Below are 16,837 nucleotides of genomic sequence, written 5' to 3'. Positions count from 1 at the left end.
GAGCAATTAAGTTAGTCAACACGATTTACCTTCAACAAATCCGTGCTGACTTTCATTTATTAGCCCATAGTTTTCCAAATGATAATTTTAACCCAGGTTATCAACTCTAAACATTTCCCCAGATGTGCTGGATTTATTCCTCTACCCTTTTTTAAACAGGGTCAATCCTCTCGTTCTCTGGCACCACCTCCACATCTAAGGAGGTTTGGAAAATTGTAACCAGAACCTCAGCAATATTTACCATTATTTCCCTCAGTAATCTGGGATGCATTCCATCTGGACTGGATGACTTTTCTGCTTTGAGGACTGACAATCTTTTAAGGACGCATTTATTTGTACTGCAAAAATGGCCAACATGCTCCACCCTTTGTTTCTGATTGGTTCCCTTGGAGGATAAGCCACACCCTGAAGTTTCGCAGGAATGTGCAACTGGAACCGCCCATCCCAAGGTCTCAGTGACTTTGCAAATTGTAACTCGATCCACTTTGATTTCCTGAAGCGACAGAGGACAGAGCTCCCCAGAAGACAGCAAGGGCCAGCCAAAGTGCCTTATCCCAGTCCAAGTACATCCCTCCCACAGCCGAAATGCCATAACCCAGTCCTCCTTTTCTGTTATATTGACAACATTCTCTTCTCTAGTGAAGATGCAAAATACTCATTTAGAACCTCAGCCATGCCTTCTATCTCTACAAGAATATCTACTTTTTGGTCGCTAATCGGCCCCGCCTTTCCTTTGACTACCCTGTTACTGTTTATATGTTTATAAAAGATGTTTCAGTTTCCTTTTATGTTAACCGAAACATAGAAACATAGAAAATAGGTGTAGGAGTAGGCCATTCGGCCCTTTGAGCCTGCACCACCATTCAATAAGATCATGGCTGATCATTCACCTCGGTATCCCTTTCCTGCTTTCTCTCCATACCCCTTGATCCCTTTAGCCGTAAGGGCCATATCTAACTCCCTCTTGAATATATCTAACGAATTCGCATCAACATCTCTTTGCGGTAGAGAATTCCACAAGTTAACAACTCTCTGAGTGAAGAGGTTTTGCCTCATCTTGGTCCTAAGTTGCTTACCCCTTATCCTTAGACTGTGACCCCTGGTTCTGGACATCCCCAACATTGGGAACATTTTTCCTGCATCTAACCTGTCCAGTCCCATCAGAATTTTATATGTTTCAATGAGATCCCCTCTCATTCTTCTAAACTCCAGTGAATACAGGCCCAGTCGACCCAGTCTGTCCTCAAATGTCAGTCCTGCCATCCCGGGAATCAGTCTGATGAACTTTCGCTGCATTCCCTCAATAGCAAGAACGTCCTTCCTCAGATTAGGCAACTAAAACTGAACACAATATTCCAGGTGAGGCCTCACCAGAGCCCTGTACAACTGCAGTAAGACCTCCCTGCTCCTATACTCAAATCCCCTAGCTATGAAGGCCAACATGCCATTTGCCTTCTTCACTGCCTGCTGCACCTGCATGCCAACTTTCAATGACTGATGTACCATGACACCCAGGTCTCGTTGCACCTCCCCTTTTCCGAATCTGCCGCCATTCAAATAATATTCTGCCTTCATGCTTTTGCCCCCAAAGTGGATAACCTCACATTTATCCACATTATACTGCATCTGCCATGCATTTGCACACTCACCTAACCTGTCCAAGTCACACTGCAGCCTCATAGCATCCTCCTCACAGCTCATACCGCCACCCAGCTTAGTGTCATCTGCAAACTTGGAGATATTACACTCAATTCCTTCATCTAAGTCATTGGTATATATTGTAAATAGCTGGGGTCCCAGCACTGAGCCCTGCGGCACACCACTAGTCACTGCCTGCCATTCTGAAAAGGACCTGTTTATCCCGACTCTCTGCTTCCTGTCTGCCAACCAGTTCTCTATCCACGTCAATACATTACCCGCAATATCATGTGCTTTAATTTTGCACACCAATCTCTTGTGTGGGAGCTTGTCAAAAGCCTTTTGAAAGTCCAAATATACCACATCCACTGGTTCTCCCTTGTCCACTCTACTAGTTACATCCTCAAAAAATTCTAGAAGATTTGTCGAGCATGATTTCCCTTTCATAAGTCCATGCTGACTTGAATCGATCCTGTCACTGCTTTCCAAATGTGCTGCTACTTCATCTTTAATAATTGATTCCAACATTTTCCCCACGACTGATGTTAGGCTACCCAGTCTATAATTCCCCTTTTTCTCTCTCCCTCCTTTTTCAAAAAGTGGTGTTACACTAGCTACCCTCCAATCCATAGGAACTGATCCAGAGTTGATAGACTGTTGGAAAATGATCACCGATGCATCCACTATTTCTAGGGCCATTTCCTTAAGTACTCAGGGATGCAGACTATCAGGCCCTGGGAATTTATCAGTCTTCAATCCCATCAATTTCCCCAACACAGTTTCCTGACTAATAAGGACTTCATTCAGTTCCTCCTTCTCGCTAGACCCTCGGTCCCCTAGTATTTCCGGAAGGTTATTTGTGTCTTCCTTCATTGTCATGTATGTAACCACAATGTAATACCACTGTATTACTGTATACACTCAACCTAGATGCACACCTTGACTACAAGGGGTGAACTTGTGGGAGACACTCCTGACCTGATCACACAGGTATAAAAAGGGAGGTCCCATTCAGGGTCATTGTCTTTGGAGTCATAGAAACATAGAAACATAGAAAATAGGTGCAGGAGTAGGCCATTCGGCCCTTCTAGCCTGCACCGCCATTCAATGAGTTCATGGCTGAACATTCAACTTCAGTACCCCATTCCTGCTTTCTCGCCATACCCCTTGATCCCCCTAGCAGTAAGGACCTCATCTAACTCCTTTTTGAATATATTTAGTGAATTGGCCTCAACAACTTTCTGTGGTAGAGAATTCCACAGGTTCACACTCTCTGGGTGAAGAAGTTCCTCCGCATCTCGGTCCTAAATGGCTTACCCCTTATCCTTAGACTGTGACCCCTGGTTCTGGACTTCCCCAACATTGGGAACATTCTTCCTGCATCTAACCTGTCTAACCCCGTCAGAATTTTATATGTTTCTATGAGGTCCCCTCTCATTCTTCTGAACTCCAGTGAATACAAGCCCAGTTGATCCAGTCTTTCTTGATAGGTCAGTCCCGCCATCCCGGGAATCAGTCTGGTGAACCTTCGCTGCACTCCCTCAATAGCAAGAATGTCCTTCCTCAGGTTAGGAGACCAAAACTGTACACAATACTCCAGGTGTGGCCTCACCAATGCCCTGTACAACTGTAGCAACACCTCCCTGCCCCTGTACTCAAATCCCCTTGCTATGAAGGCCAACATGCCATTTGCTTTCTTAATCGCCTGCTGCACCTGCATGCCAACCTTCAATGACTGATGTACCATGACACCCAGGTCTCTTTGCACCTCCCCTTTTCCTAATCTGTCACCATTCAGATAATAGTCTGTCTCTCTGTTTTTACCACCAAAGTGGATAACCTCACATTTATCCACATTATACTTCATCTGCCATGCATTTGCCCACTCACCTAACCTATCCAAGTCGCTCTGCAGCCTCACAGCATCCTCCTCGCAGCTCACACTGCCACCCAACTTAGTGTCATCCGCAAATTTGGAGATACTACATTTAATCCCCTCATCTAAATCATTAATGTACAGTGTAAACAGCTGGGGCCCCAGCACAGAACCTTGCGGTACCCCACTAGTCACTGCCTGCCATTCTGAAAAGTACCCATTTACTCCTACTCTTTGCTTCCTGTCTGACAACCAGTTCTCAATCCATGTCAGTACACTACCCCCAATCCCATGTGCTCTAACTTTGCACATCAATCTCTTGTGTGGGACCTTGTCGAACGCCTTCTGAAAGTCCAAATATACCACATCAACTGGTTCTCCCTTATCCACTCTACTGGAAACATCCTCAAAAAATTCCAGAAGATTTGTCAAGCATGATTTCCCTTTCACAAATCCATGCTGACTTGGACCTATCATGTCACCTCTTTCCAAATGCACTGCTATGACATCCTTAATAATTGATTCCATCATTTTACCCACTACCGATGTCAGGCTGACCGGTCTATAATTCCCTGTTTTCTCTCTCCCTCCTTTTTTAAAAAGTGGGGTTACATTGGCTACCCTCCACTCCATAGGAACTGATCCAGAGTCAATGGAATGTTGGAAAATGACTGTCAACGCATCCACTATTTCCAAGGCCACCTCCTTAAGTACTCTGGGATGCAGTCCATCAGGCCCTGGGGATTTATCGGCCTTCAATCCCATCAATTTCCCCAACACAATTTCCCGGCTAATAAGGATTTCCCTCAGTTCCTCCTCCTTACTAGACCCCCCGACCCCTTTTATAACCGGAAGGTTGTTCGTGTCCTCCTTCGTGAATACCGAACCAAAGTACTTGTTCAATTGGTCCGCCATTCTTTGTTCCCCGTTATGACTTCCCCTGATTCTGACTGCAGGGGACCTACATTTGTCTTTACTAACCTTTTTCTCTTTACATATCTATAGAAACTTTTGCAATCCGTCTTAATGTTCCCTGCAAGCTTCTTCTCATACTCCATTTTCCCTGCCCTAATCAAACCCTTTGTCCTCCTCTGCTGAGTTCTAAATTTCTCCCAGTCCCCAGTAAAGATCACATTTGCCCAAACTAATGGCCAGGAGATTGCCCAGCGTCACTTTCACCACCTCGCACACATATCGGCCACAATATCGCTTGCCCAAAAAACCGCCTGGAAAAAGTGGAACTAACTGGAACTAATCACAGCGTTATGGACGCCATGTTCTACATCACATGTTGCATCATTTAAAAGGCTGCCCTGTTTCAACCCCGGGGGAGTTCAGATGTACTCTGGAGGTCTTTGGAGGTGATGTGAACATCTGTACATCTACCATACTGTAAACGATTGGAACTTAATAGGTATCTTCGTCGGGACATTCATTCTTTCTGACCAATCGGTGGAAAACAGAGAGTTATAGCAATGGGGCCTGTCCTTTCTCACCCTTTCTTGATGACCAATTACATGCTGCAGACTCAAGATGGCACGCTCCACAGCATTATGTGCCCAATGGAAGACATGCCAGACTGATGAGGAGGACCAGACGTTACACCCCCCACAAATACAGGGAGAAGCAGTCCCACCTCAACCTGCCCGACACCACCTGCCCTCGGAGACTGCGCCTCCACAAAGAGGCTACCGCTGAGGTATGCCAGCTCACAAGGAGAGATCTGCAGCCCGCCAGCACCACCAGCACCGCACTGTCCGTCAAGGCCAAAGTCACCACGGCACTGTCACTCCACGCGTCGGGTTCTCCTCAGGCCCCAGCCGGCGACATCTGTGAATAAAGAGTTAAGGTCACAGAGTGACCTTGTCCCCAGAATGTGCCTCGTGTGGTTTCATACTGTAGAGTAAGGACTTTACATTGGCGACGAGAAACGGGAATTCACGAACCACGAGAATGGCCACCGGTAGCACAGAGGAACGGTACTGTGTTGGGGAAGACTGGGAAGATTTTGTCGAGAGGCTTCAGCAAAGCTTCGTTATGAAAGAATGGCTGGGGGATGCAGCGGCCGACAAGCGAAAGGCTCATCTTTTGACCAGCTGCGGACCAAAGACTTACCCGCTCATGAAGGACTTACTAGCACCAGAAAAGCTGGCGGACAAATCCTTTGAAGAACTTAGCAAATTGATCGGGGAGCACCTCAAACCAGTGAGTAGCATACATATCGCCCAACACAGATTCTACACCCATCGACGGCGTGAAGAACAGAGCATACCGGGCTTCGTAGCGGACCTCCAGCGTTTGGCCAGCCTCTGTAAGTTCACAGATGCCTACAGGGGGGAGATGCTAAGGGACTTCTTTATCGAGGGCATCGGGCATGCGGGAATTTTCCGCAAATTAATTGAGACCAAGGATTTGACCTTGGAAGCGGCGGTGTTGATAGCTCAAACTTTCATGGTGGGGGAGGAAGAGACAAAAATAATATAAGCTCGCAATTCTGCCTCTAACGCACTGATGGATCAGGGAGTCAACATCATCACTGCTACTCAGAGCCCCGCAGGCAGCAGGGGCAGTCCGACACTCCCCAGGCAGCAATAGACCCCAGAGTAGGACTTCAACAGAGACAAATGGCAAGCTGAACGGACATTCACGTCATCACAGTGGACAATGCGGCCCGGGATGGGGCCATTGACACCCACTAATAGGGTACTTAAGAGCAGTCAAAGGGACAGTCAGCGTGGAATGCCTGGCCATAGTCTCTTTGTTCCCAACAATGGAAACTTTAATTCATGCTGGAGGTGTGGGGGAAAACACTCAGCTCGATCATGCAGATTTCAACAGTTTGTCTGCAGCAACTGCAATCTCAGTGGCCACTTGGCTCGAATGTGCAGGAAGTCTGCAACCAGATTGATATCTGATGTGGGTGGACCAGAAGAGGGTTCTTTGAGGCAAGCTGACTTTTGGGGCAAATCGATGGACGCCGAGGTTCAGCGGGTCCATGTGGCGAATATTCGCAGTTCATACACCAAAACGCCACCAATGATAATGAGAGTTTTATTAAACGGTATCCCAGTACGCATGGAGTTGGACACTGGGGCCAGCCAGTCACTCATGGGCGTTCAGCAATTTGAGAAGCTATGGCCACTTACAGCCAGTAGACCCAAATTAGCACGTGTAGACACATAATTACAGACTTACACTAAAGAAATCATCCTGGTGCTAGGCAGTGCAATGTTGGCTGTCACACACAATGGGTTAGTGAATCGGCTGCCACTCTGGATTGTCCCGGGCAATGGTCCCGCACTATTGGGGAGGAGCTGGTTAGCCGAGATGAATTGGAAATGGGGGGATGTTCACGCAATGTCATCTGTGGAGCAAAGTTCGTGCTCACAAGTCCTACAACAATTTCATTCACTATTCCAACCTGGCGTCGGGACTTTCAAAGGCACTAAAGTAGTGATACACATCACCCCGGACGCCAGGCCAGTGCAGCACAAAGCCAGAGCGGTGCCGTATGTGATGCGGGAAAAGATCGAGAGCGAATTGGACCGGCTGTTGAGAGAGGGCATCATCTCATCTGTTGAATTCAGCGACTGGGCAAGCCCCATCGTTCCCGTCCTAAAAGCAGATGACTCTGTCAGGATCTGTGGCGACTACAAGGCCACCATCAATCGGGTGTCCCTACAAGATCAATACCCACTCCCGAGAGCGGAGGACATCTTCGCCACGCTGGCAGGCGGCAAGCTGTTCACCAAGTTGGACCTCACTTCAGCCTATATGACCCAGGAACTGGCCGACGAATCTAAACTACTGACTACCATCACCTCGCACAAGGGACTGTTCGATTTTTTAACGAAACATGGAAAGCCTGCTTAAATCCATTCCTGGAACGATCGTATTCCAGGACAACATCCTCATCACGGGTCGAGACACCGAGGAACATCTCCACAACCTGGAGGAGGTGCTACGCCGACTGAACCAGGTAGGCCTCCAACTCAAGAAGTCTAAATATGTGTTCTTAGCTCCTGAGGTTGAGTTTCTGGGCAGGAGGGTTGTTGCAGATGGGATTCGGCCCACCGAATCCAAAACAGAGGTGATTTGACGCGCACCCAGGCCCTGCAATACATCGGAGTTGCGTTCATTCCTGGGACTGTTGAACTATTTTGGGAACTTTCTGACGAACTTGAGCATGTTGTTGGAGCCGCTACACGTGCTCCTGTGTAAGGGTTGCGATTTGTTTTGGGGGGACTGTCAGGAACGGGCTTTTGATCGGGCGCGAAACCTACTTTGTTCAAACAAGTTGTTGACCCCGTACGACCCGTTTAAAAAATTGGTTCTGACACGTGATGCATCGTCCTATGGGGTTGGGTGCGTGTTGCAGCAGGTCAATACTGAGGGTCAACTACAACCTGTGGCTTTTGCCTCCAGATCGCTCTCTCAAGCAGAACGGGGATATGGGATGGTCGAGAAGGAAGCGCTTGCATGTGTCTATGGTGTAAAAAAAATGCATCAGTACCTCTTTGGTAGGAAGTTTGAATTAGAGACGGACCACAAGCCATTAACATCCCTGTTGTCAGACAGCAAGGCTATCAATGCCAACGCATCAGCTCGCATACCGCGATGGGCTCTCACGCTGGTTGTTTATGACTACTCCATCTGGCACCGGCCCGGCACTGAAAATTGCGCTGATGCGCTCAGCAGGCTTCCGCTGGCCACCACTGAGGGGGCAGCGGAGCAAAGCGCCGAGATGGTCATGGCTGTCGATGCCTTTGACAGCGCAGGCTCCCCCATCACAGCCCGCCAGATCAAAATCTGGACAAACAGAGATCCCCTCCTATCCCTGATCAAGAAATGTGTCCTGACTGGGGATTGGGCGCCCGCACACGGAGCATGCCCTGACGAGGTCAGACCATTCCAGAGACGGATGGATGAGCTCTCCATCCAAGCCGACTGCCTACTATGGGGCAGCTGGGTAGTTATGCCCCAGAAGGGCAGGGAGGCATTCATCAGGGAACTCCACAGTGAGCACCCAGGCATTGTGCTGATGAAGATCATTGCCCGATCACACGTTTGGTGGCCTGGAATTGATTCAGACCTGGAACACTGTGTTCGCAGGTGCACGACGTGTGCCCAGCTGGGTAATGCCCCAGGGAGGCCCCGCTCAGCCCGTGGCCCTGGCCCACCAGGCCATGGTCACGCATTCATGTTGACTACGCGAGCCCGTTCATGGGTATGATGTTCCTTATTGTGGTAAATGCGTACTCGAAATGGATCGAGTGCATCATTCTGAATTCATGCACATCATCCACCACCGTGGAAAGCCTACGTGCGATCTTTGCAACCCATGGCTTGCTGGACATCCTGGTTAATGATAATGGCCCATGTTTCACAAGCTACAAATTCCGAGAGTTTATGTTGGGCAATGGCATCAACCACGTCAGGACTGCGCTGTTCAAGCCGGCCTCCAATGGCCAGGCGGAACGTGCGGTCCAAATCATTAAGCAAGGTATGCTCAGGATTCAAGGACCCTCCCTACAATGCCGCCTATCGCGCCTCCTGCTGGCCTATAGATTCCGACCGCACTCGCTCACGGGGGTCCCGCCCGCAGAGCTACTAATGAAATGGACATTCAAAACTCGGTTGTCCCTCATTCACCCAGTCCTGACCGACATAGTTGAGGGCAAGCGCAAGTCACAAAACGAGTACCATGACCATAATTCGAGGGGGAGATGTATAGAAATAAATGATCCTGTATTTGTCCTCAATCACACCATGGGGCCCAAATGACTTGAGGGCACTGTAATTGACAAAGAGGGGAATAGGGTCATTGTGGTAAAACTCAACAATGGTCAGATATGCCGTAAGTATCTGGACCAAGTAAAAAAAAGGTTCAGCATCGACACGGAGGAACCTGAAGAAAACCATGAGATGGAGCTCACAACACCGCCAGTGAACGAGCAATAAGAGCAATCAGAAGAATGCACAGTCCCTGCGGTCAGCCCGGACAGGCCGGAATCACCACAGGTGACAGACACTCACGTCAGTGTCCAACAACCAGAGCCCCAACTGCGGCGTTCCACGAGAGAGCGTAGACCACCTGAAAGACTAAACCTATGATCCCAATAAGACTTTGGCGGGGGAAGGTGATGTTATGTATGTAACCACAATGTAACACCACTGTATTACTGTATACACTCAACCTAGTTGCACACCTTGACCACAAGGGATGAACTTGTGGGAGACACTCCTTACCTGATCACACACGTATAAAAAGGGAGGTCCCACGCAGACTCATTGTCTTTGGAGTCCTGTGAATAAAGAGTTAAGGTCACAGATTGACCTTGTCCCCAGAATGCGCCTCGTGTAGTTTCATACTGTAGAGTAAGGACTTTACATTCGTGAAGACAGAACCAAAGTATTTGTTCAATTGGTCTGCCATTTCTTTGTTCCCCATTATAAATTCACCTGATTCTGACTGCAAGGGACCTATGCTTGTCTTCACTAATCTATTCTCATATTCTATCTTTGCCCCTCTTATTCCCTGTTTTAGATCTCCTCAGAACTTTCTACATTCAGCTTGATTATCTATTATATTATGAACCTTACATTTGTCACAATCCCTCTTTTTCTTTCTTGTTTTAATTTCTATAGATTTATTCATCTGGAGAGCTCTAGTTTTGGATGCCCTTCCTTTCCTCCTTGTGGGACTGTGTCTATTCTGTACCAGAACCATCTCTTCTTGGAAGGCCTCCCATTCTTCAATTACTGCTTTCATTACCAATTTTTGATTCCAGTCCACCTGGGCCAGATTCCTTTTCAACTCACTGAAGTTAGCCCTCCTCCAGTTAAGTATTTTTACGCTTGATTGTTCTTTGTCCTTTTTCATAACTATTCTAAACCTGATGATATTATGGTCACTGTTACCCAAATGCTCTCCCACAGAAACATGCACCACTTGCCCATTTCATTGCACTGCTTCCTTCTCGTTGGGGTGGAAACATCCTGATCATGAAAGTTCTTTTCTACACATTTGAGGAATTCCTCCCCCTCTTTGCCCTTTGCACTTTTACCAAGACTGTCTATATTACTAAGTAGATTTTGTATCTTTCCGTAATTTGCCTTCAAATTTACTCTTCTCTCCTTGATGACTCATAGTATGTTCTCAGTAGTATAATAGCTCCTTTATTGTTCCTAAATTCTAACCAAATAGAGTCTGTCTTTGACCCCTCAACTATATCATCCCTCTCCAGTGCGATAATAGTTTCTTTGACCAATTCTGCCCCGCCGATTTTTTTCCTTTATTATCATTCCTGAATACCTTGTAGCCAGAAATGTTAAATTTTGTTTTATTCATTCCTGGGATGTGGGTGTTGCTGGCAAGGCCAGCATTTATTGCCCTTGAGAATGTAGTGGTGAGCCACCTTCTTGAACCGCTGCAGTCTGTGTGGTGAAGGTACTCCCATAGTGCTGTTAGGGAGGGAGTTCCAGGACTTTGACCCAGTGATGATGAAGGAACAGTAATATATTTCCAAGTCAGGATGGTTTGTAACTTGGAGGGGGACTTGCAGGTGATGGTGTTCCCATGCGCCTGCTGCCTTTGTCCTTCTCGGTGGTAGAGGTGATGGGTTTGGGAGGTGCTGTTGAAGAAGCATTGGCGAGTTGCTGCAGTGCATCTTGTAGATGGTACACACATCAGCCATGGTGATTGGTGGTGGAGGGAGTGAATTTTTATATTTTTGGATGGGGTGCTGATCAAGCGGGCGGCTTTGTGCTGGATGGTGTCGAGCTTGTTGAGTGTCGTTGGAGCTGCACTCATCCAGGCAAGTGGCAAGTATTCCATCACAATCTGGCCTTGTAGATGGTGGAAAGGCTTTGGGGAATGAGAAGGTGCAACACTCGCCACAGAATACTCAGCCTCTGACCTGCTCATGTTGCCACAGTATTTATGTGACTGGTCCAGTTAAGTTTCTGGTCAATGGTGATACCCAGGATGTTGATGGTGGGGGATTCAATGATGGTAATACCATTGAATGTCATGGGGTGGTGGTTAGACTCTCTTTTGTTGGAGTTAGTCATTACCTGGCACTTGTGTTTTGCGAATGTTACTTGCCATTTATCAGTCCAAGCCTGAATGTTGTCCAGGTCTTGCTGCATCTCGGCATGAACTGCATCATTATCTGGGAGTTGCGAGCGGAACTGAACACTGTGCGGTCATTAGCAAACATCCCCACTTCTGACCGTATGATGGAGGGAAGGTCATTGATGAAGCAGCTGAAGATGGTTGGGCCTAAGGCACTACCCTGAGGAACTCCTGCATCAATGTCCTGAGGCTGAGATGATTGACCTCCAACAACCACAACCATCATCCTTTGTGCTAGGTATGACTCCAGCCAGTGGAACATTTTCTTGCTGATTCCCATTGATTTCAGTTTTACTAGGCCTCCTTGATGCCACACTCAGTCAAATGCTGTCAAATTTTTATCGGATAATATTCCTGTGAAACACATTGGGACGTTTCACTATGTTAAAGGTGTTATATAAATACAAGTTGTTGTTGTCGTTGATGTCAAGGGCAGTCACTCTCACCTCATCTCTGGATTCAGCTCTTTTGTCCATGTTTGGACCAAGGCTGTAATGGAGTCTGGAGCTGAATGGTAGTGGCAAAACAAAAACTGAGCATCGGTGAGCAGGTTATTGGCGAGGAAGTGCCACTTCATAGTGCTGTTGACATACCATCACTTTACTGATGTTTGAGAGTAGACTGATGGGGTGGTAATTGGCTGGATTGGATCTGGGCCGCTTTCCACATTGTCGGTAGATGGCAGTGTTGTAACTGTACCGGAAGAGCTTGGCTAGAGGCATGGTTAGTTCTGGAGCGTGTCTTCAGAGCGACAGCTGGGATGTTGTTAGGACCCATGGTGTTTGCTGTATCCTGTGCGCTGAGCCATTTCTTGATATCATGTGAATTGGCTGAAGACTGGCTTCTGTGATGGTGGGGATGTCAGGAGGAGGCTGATATGAATCATCGACTCGGCACTTCTGGTTGAAGATGTTTGCAAACCTACTTGACCTCGCCCTCACCAATTTACTGTCGCAGATACATCTGTCCATAACAGCATTAGTAGCAGTAACCACTGCATACTCCTTGTAGGGATGAAGACCCATCTTCACACAGAGGACACCCTCCATCATGTTGTGTGGCACTACCACCATACTAAATAGGATAGATTCACAAGAGATCTAGCAGCTCAACACTTCAGCCATTGTCTTTCTGGGCTACGCCTTCATTGAGAATGGGGATTTTCATGGATCATCCTCCTCCCATTTGTTGTTTAATTGTCCACCACCATTCACAACTGGATGTGGTAGGACTGCAGAGCTTTGGTCTGATCCATTGATTGCGGGATCGCTTGGCTCTGTTTATAGCATGGTACTTTCACTGTTTAACTTCCCCAGGTTGGCACCTAATTTTTAGGAACTCCTGATGCTGCTCCTAGCATGCTCTGCGACACTCCTCATTGAGCCAAGGTTGGTCCCTTGGCTTGATGGAAATGGTAGAGTGAGGGATATGCCGGGCCACAAGGTTACAAATTATGTTGGAATACAATTCTGCTGCTGCTGATGGCCCACAGCGCCTCATGGATGCCTAGTTTTGAGCTGCTAGATCTCTTGTAAATTTATCCTATTTAGTATGGTGGTAGTGCCACACAACACGATGGAGGGTTTCCTCAGTGTGAAGATGGGTCTTCATCTCTACAAGGACTGTGCAGTGGTTACTGCTACCAATGCTTTCATGGACAGATGCATCTGTGACAGTAAATTGGTGAGGATGAGGTCAAGTAGGTTTTTCCCTCGTGTTGGTTCTCTCAACACCTGCCACAGACCCAGTCTGGCAGTTAGGTCCTTCAGGACTCTGCCAGCTTGGTCAGTAGTGGTGCTACTGAGCACTCTTGGTGATGAACTTTGAATTACCCCACCCGGAGTATTGTGTTGGAATACAATTCTGCTGCTGCTGATGGCCCACAGCGCCTCATGGATGCCCAGTTTTGAGCTGCTAGGTCTCTTGTGAATCTATCCTATTTAGTATGGTGGTAGTGCCACACAACATGATGCTACTCTCAGTGCTTCTTCCAAGTGGTGTTCAACATGGAGGAGTGCTGATTCATCAGCTGAAGGAGGGTGGTAGGTGGTAATCAGCAGGAGGTTTCCTTGCCCATGCTTGACTTGAAGCCATGAGATTTCATAGGGTCCAGCGTCAATTTTGAAGACTCCCAAGGCCACTCACTCCCAACTGTATACCACTATGCCGTCACCCCTGGTGGGCCTATCCTGCTGGTGGGACAGGACCTACTCAGGGATTGTGATGGAGGAGTCTGGGACATTGGCTGAAAGGTATGATTCTGTGAGTATGACTATGTCAGGCACAAGTCCCCAGATGTTAGCGAGGAGGACTTTGCAGGGTTGACTGTGCTGGGTGTGTCGTTGTCCTGTTTGAAGCCGATGTCTAGGTTGATGCCAGGTAGTCCGTTCGTTGTTATTCTAGTTCCCAATCCTCCCCTTCTTTGAGCCAGCTCTCCGTTACTGCTACTATATAATAGTCCCATGTGGCAACTTGTGCCTGTAACTCACTAACCTTCTTTATCACGTTACGTCTTAGACTACCTCTCATTTGCCCCCTGTCTGATCGCTCCTATTTCTGAACTATTCTTTACTCTGGTGCAATTGTCTCTCCCAATCCTCTGTGCACCTTGTTTCTATCTGTAATGTTTCATCCTGGTGCCCATCCCCCTGCCAAATTAGTTTAAACCCTCCCCCACTAGTTAACCTTCCCGGGAGAAAAATTGGTCCCAGCTCTGTTGAGGTACAACATGTCCACCTTGAACAGATCCTTCCTGCTCCAGAACTGGTCCCAATGCCCCAGGAATCTGAGGTCCTCCATTCTGCACCCTGCTATTCCTGTACTCACTAGCACACAGCACTAGGAGTAATCCAATGATTTTGAAGTCCTGCTCTTTAACTTCCTCCCTAGCTGTTGAAACTCTGTCTGTAGGACCTCAACTCTTTTCCTTCCTATGTCATGGCTCCCACATGGACCACAACTTCTGTCTGTTTCCCTCCCCCACTCAAAATGTTCTGCACCTTTACCCTGTTACCAGGGAGGCAACACACCATGCAGGACTCATGTTGGTGGTTGGAGAAACTCCTTTCTATTCCCCGACTATTGAATCCCCTATGACCATTGCATTTCTACACTTTGTTGTGCCCCCCTGTGCAGTCATTTTCCCCAAGGTGCTGTAGATACCGTCTAGACTGCACTCCCTGAGGTTTTATCATCCTCACCGGTGTTCAGGACTGAGAACCGGTTTGAGAGTGCCACACACCCGGAGGATTCCTGCAATGTCTGTGGATGGCCACCTACTTGCTATTCTCCTGAACTCTCTGTAGCTGCGGGGTAACCACCTCCTGTAACGTGCACTCCAGGAGGTTCTCAGCCTCCAGTAGGCCCTGCAGTGACTCCAGCCGCTACTCAAGCTCAGAAACCTTGCCCTTGAGTTTGAATAATTGGAGGCACGTCCTGCATACGTGGTTAGCCAGGACACATGAAGCGCCCTGGAGTTTCCACATAGCACAATAATTCCAGGCAATGGGTACAGCTGTTTCATCATTTTGTTTCAAAGTCTATCTACTTATGTTATATATATGTTTTAGTCTAGTATCCCCTGACTCTTATTTATTCTTCAATTATTTATGTATACCAGATTTTTATTTAAGACAATTAGGATCCCTTTAATGTTGGTATCCTCTATTTAGTTAATTTTAATGTTATCCCTTTAGATCTAACTCATTATTCTGATTATTTATACATTTACTTATTTACTGTTACCCATTGGTTTAAATTACTCAGGAGAAGTAACGGCAGGGATTGTGGATGCATTGGTTGTAATTTACCAAAATTCCCTAGATTCTGGGGAGGTCCCAGCAGATTGGAAAACTGCAAATGTAATGCCCCTATTTAAAAAAGGAGGCAGACAAAAAGCAGGAAACTATAGACCAGTTAGCCTAACATCTGTGGTTGGGAAAATATTAGTTGGAGTCCAATATTAAAGAAGCAGTAGCAGAACATTTGGAAAAGCAAAATTCGGTCAGGCAGACCCAGCATGGATTTATGAAGGGGAAGTCATGTTTGACAAATTTGCTGGAGTTCTTTCAGGATGTAACGAACAGGGTGGATAAAGGGGAACCAGTGCATGTGGTGTATTTGGACTTCCAGAAGGCATTTGACAAGGTGCCACATAAAAGGTTACTGCACAAGATAAAAGTTCACGGGGTTGGGGGTAATATATTAGCATGGATAGAGGATTGGCTAACTAACAGAGAACAGAGAGTCAGGATAAATGGTTCATTCTCTGGTTAGCAACCAGTAATTAGTGGGGTGCCGTAGGGATCAGTGCTGGGACCCCAACTATTTATAATCTATATTAACGACTTAGAAGAAGGGACTAAGTGTAACGTAGCCAAGTTTGCTGACGATACAAAGATGGGAGGAAAAGCAATGTGTGAGGAGGACACGAAAAATCTGCAAAAGAACATAGACAGGCTAAGTGAGTGGGCAAACATTTGGCAGATGGAGTATAATGTTGGAAAGTGTGAGGTCATGCACTTTGGGAGAAAAAAAATCAAACAGCAAGTTATTATTTAAATGGGAGAAAGATTGCAAAGTGCTGCAGTACAGCGGGACCTGGGGGTACTTGTGCATGAAACACAAAAGGTTAGTATGCAGGTACAGCAAGTGATCAGGAAGGCCAATGGTATCTTGGCCTTTATTGCAAAGGGGATGGAGTATAAAAGCAGGGAATTCTTGCTCCAGCTATACAAAGTATTGGTGAGGCCACACCTGGAATACTGCGTGCAGTTTTGGTTTCCATATTTATGAAAGGATATACTTGCTTTGGAGGCAGTTCAGAGAAGGTTCACCAGGTTGATTCTGGAGATGAAGGATTGACTTATGAGGAAAGGTTGAGTAGGGTGGGCCTCTACTCATTGGAATTCAGAAGAATGAGAGGTGATCTTATCAAAACGTATAAGATTATGAGGAGGCTTGACAGGTTGGATGTGGAGAGGATGTTTCCACTGATGGGGAAGACTAGAACTAGAGGGCAGGATCTTAGAATAAGGGTCCGCCCATTTAAAACAGAGATGAGGAGAAATTACTTCTCTCAGAGGGTTGTAAATCTGTGCAATTCACTGCCTCAGAGAGCTGTGGAAGCTGGGACATTGAATAAACTTAAGGCAGAAATAAACAGTTTCTTAAATGATAAGGGGATA

Source organism: Pristiophorus japonicus, chromosome 10, assembly GCF_044704955.1.
Source record: "Pristiophorus japonicus isolate sPriJap1 chromosome 10, sPriJap1.hap1, whole genome shotgun sequence".
NCBI classification, from domain to species: domain Eukaryota; kingdom Metazoa; phylum Chordata; class Chondrichthyes; family Pristiophoridae; genus Pristiophorus; species Pristiophorus japonicus.
Note: the sequence above shows the minus strand (reverse complement) of the source record.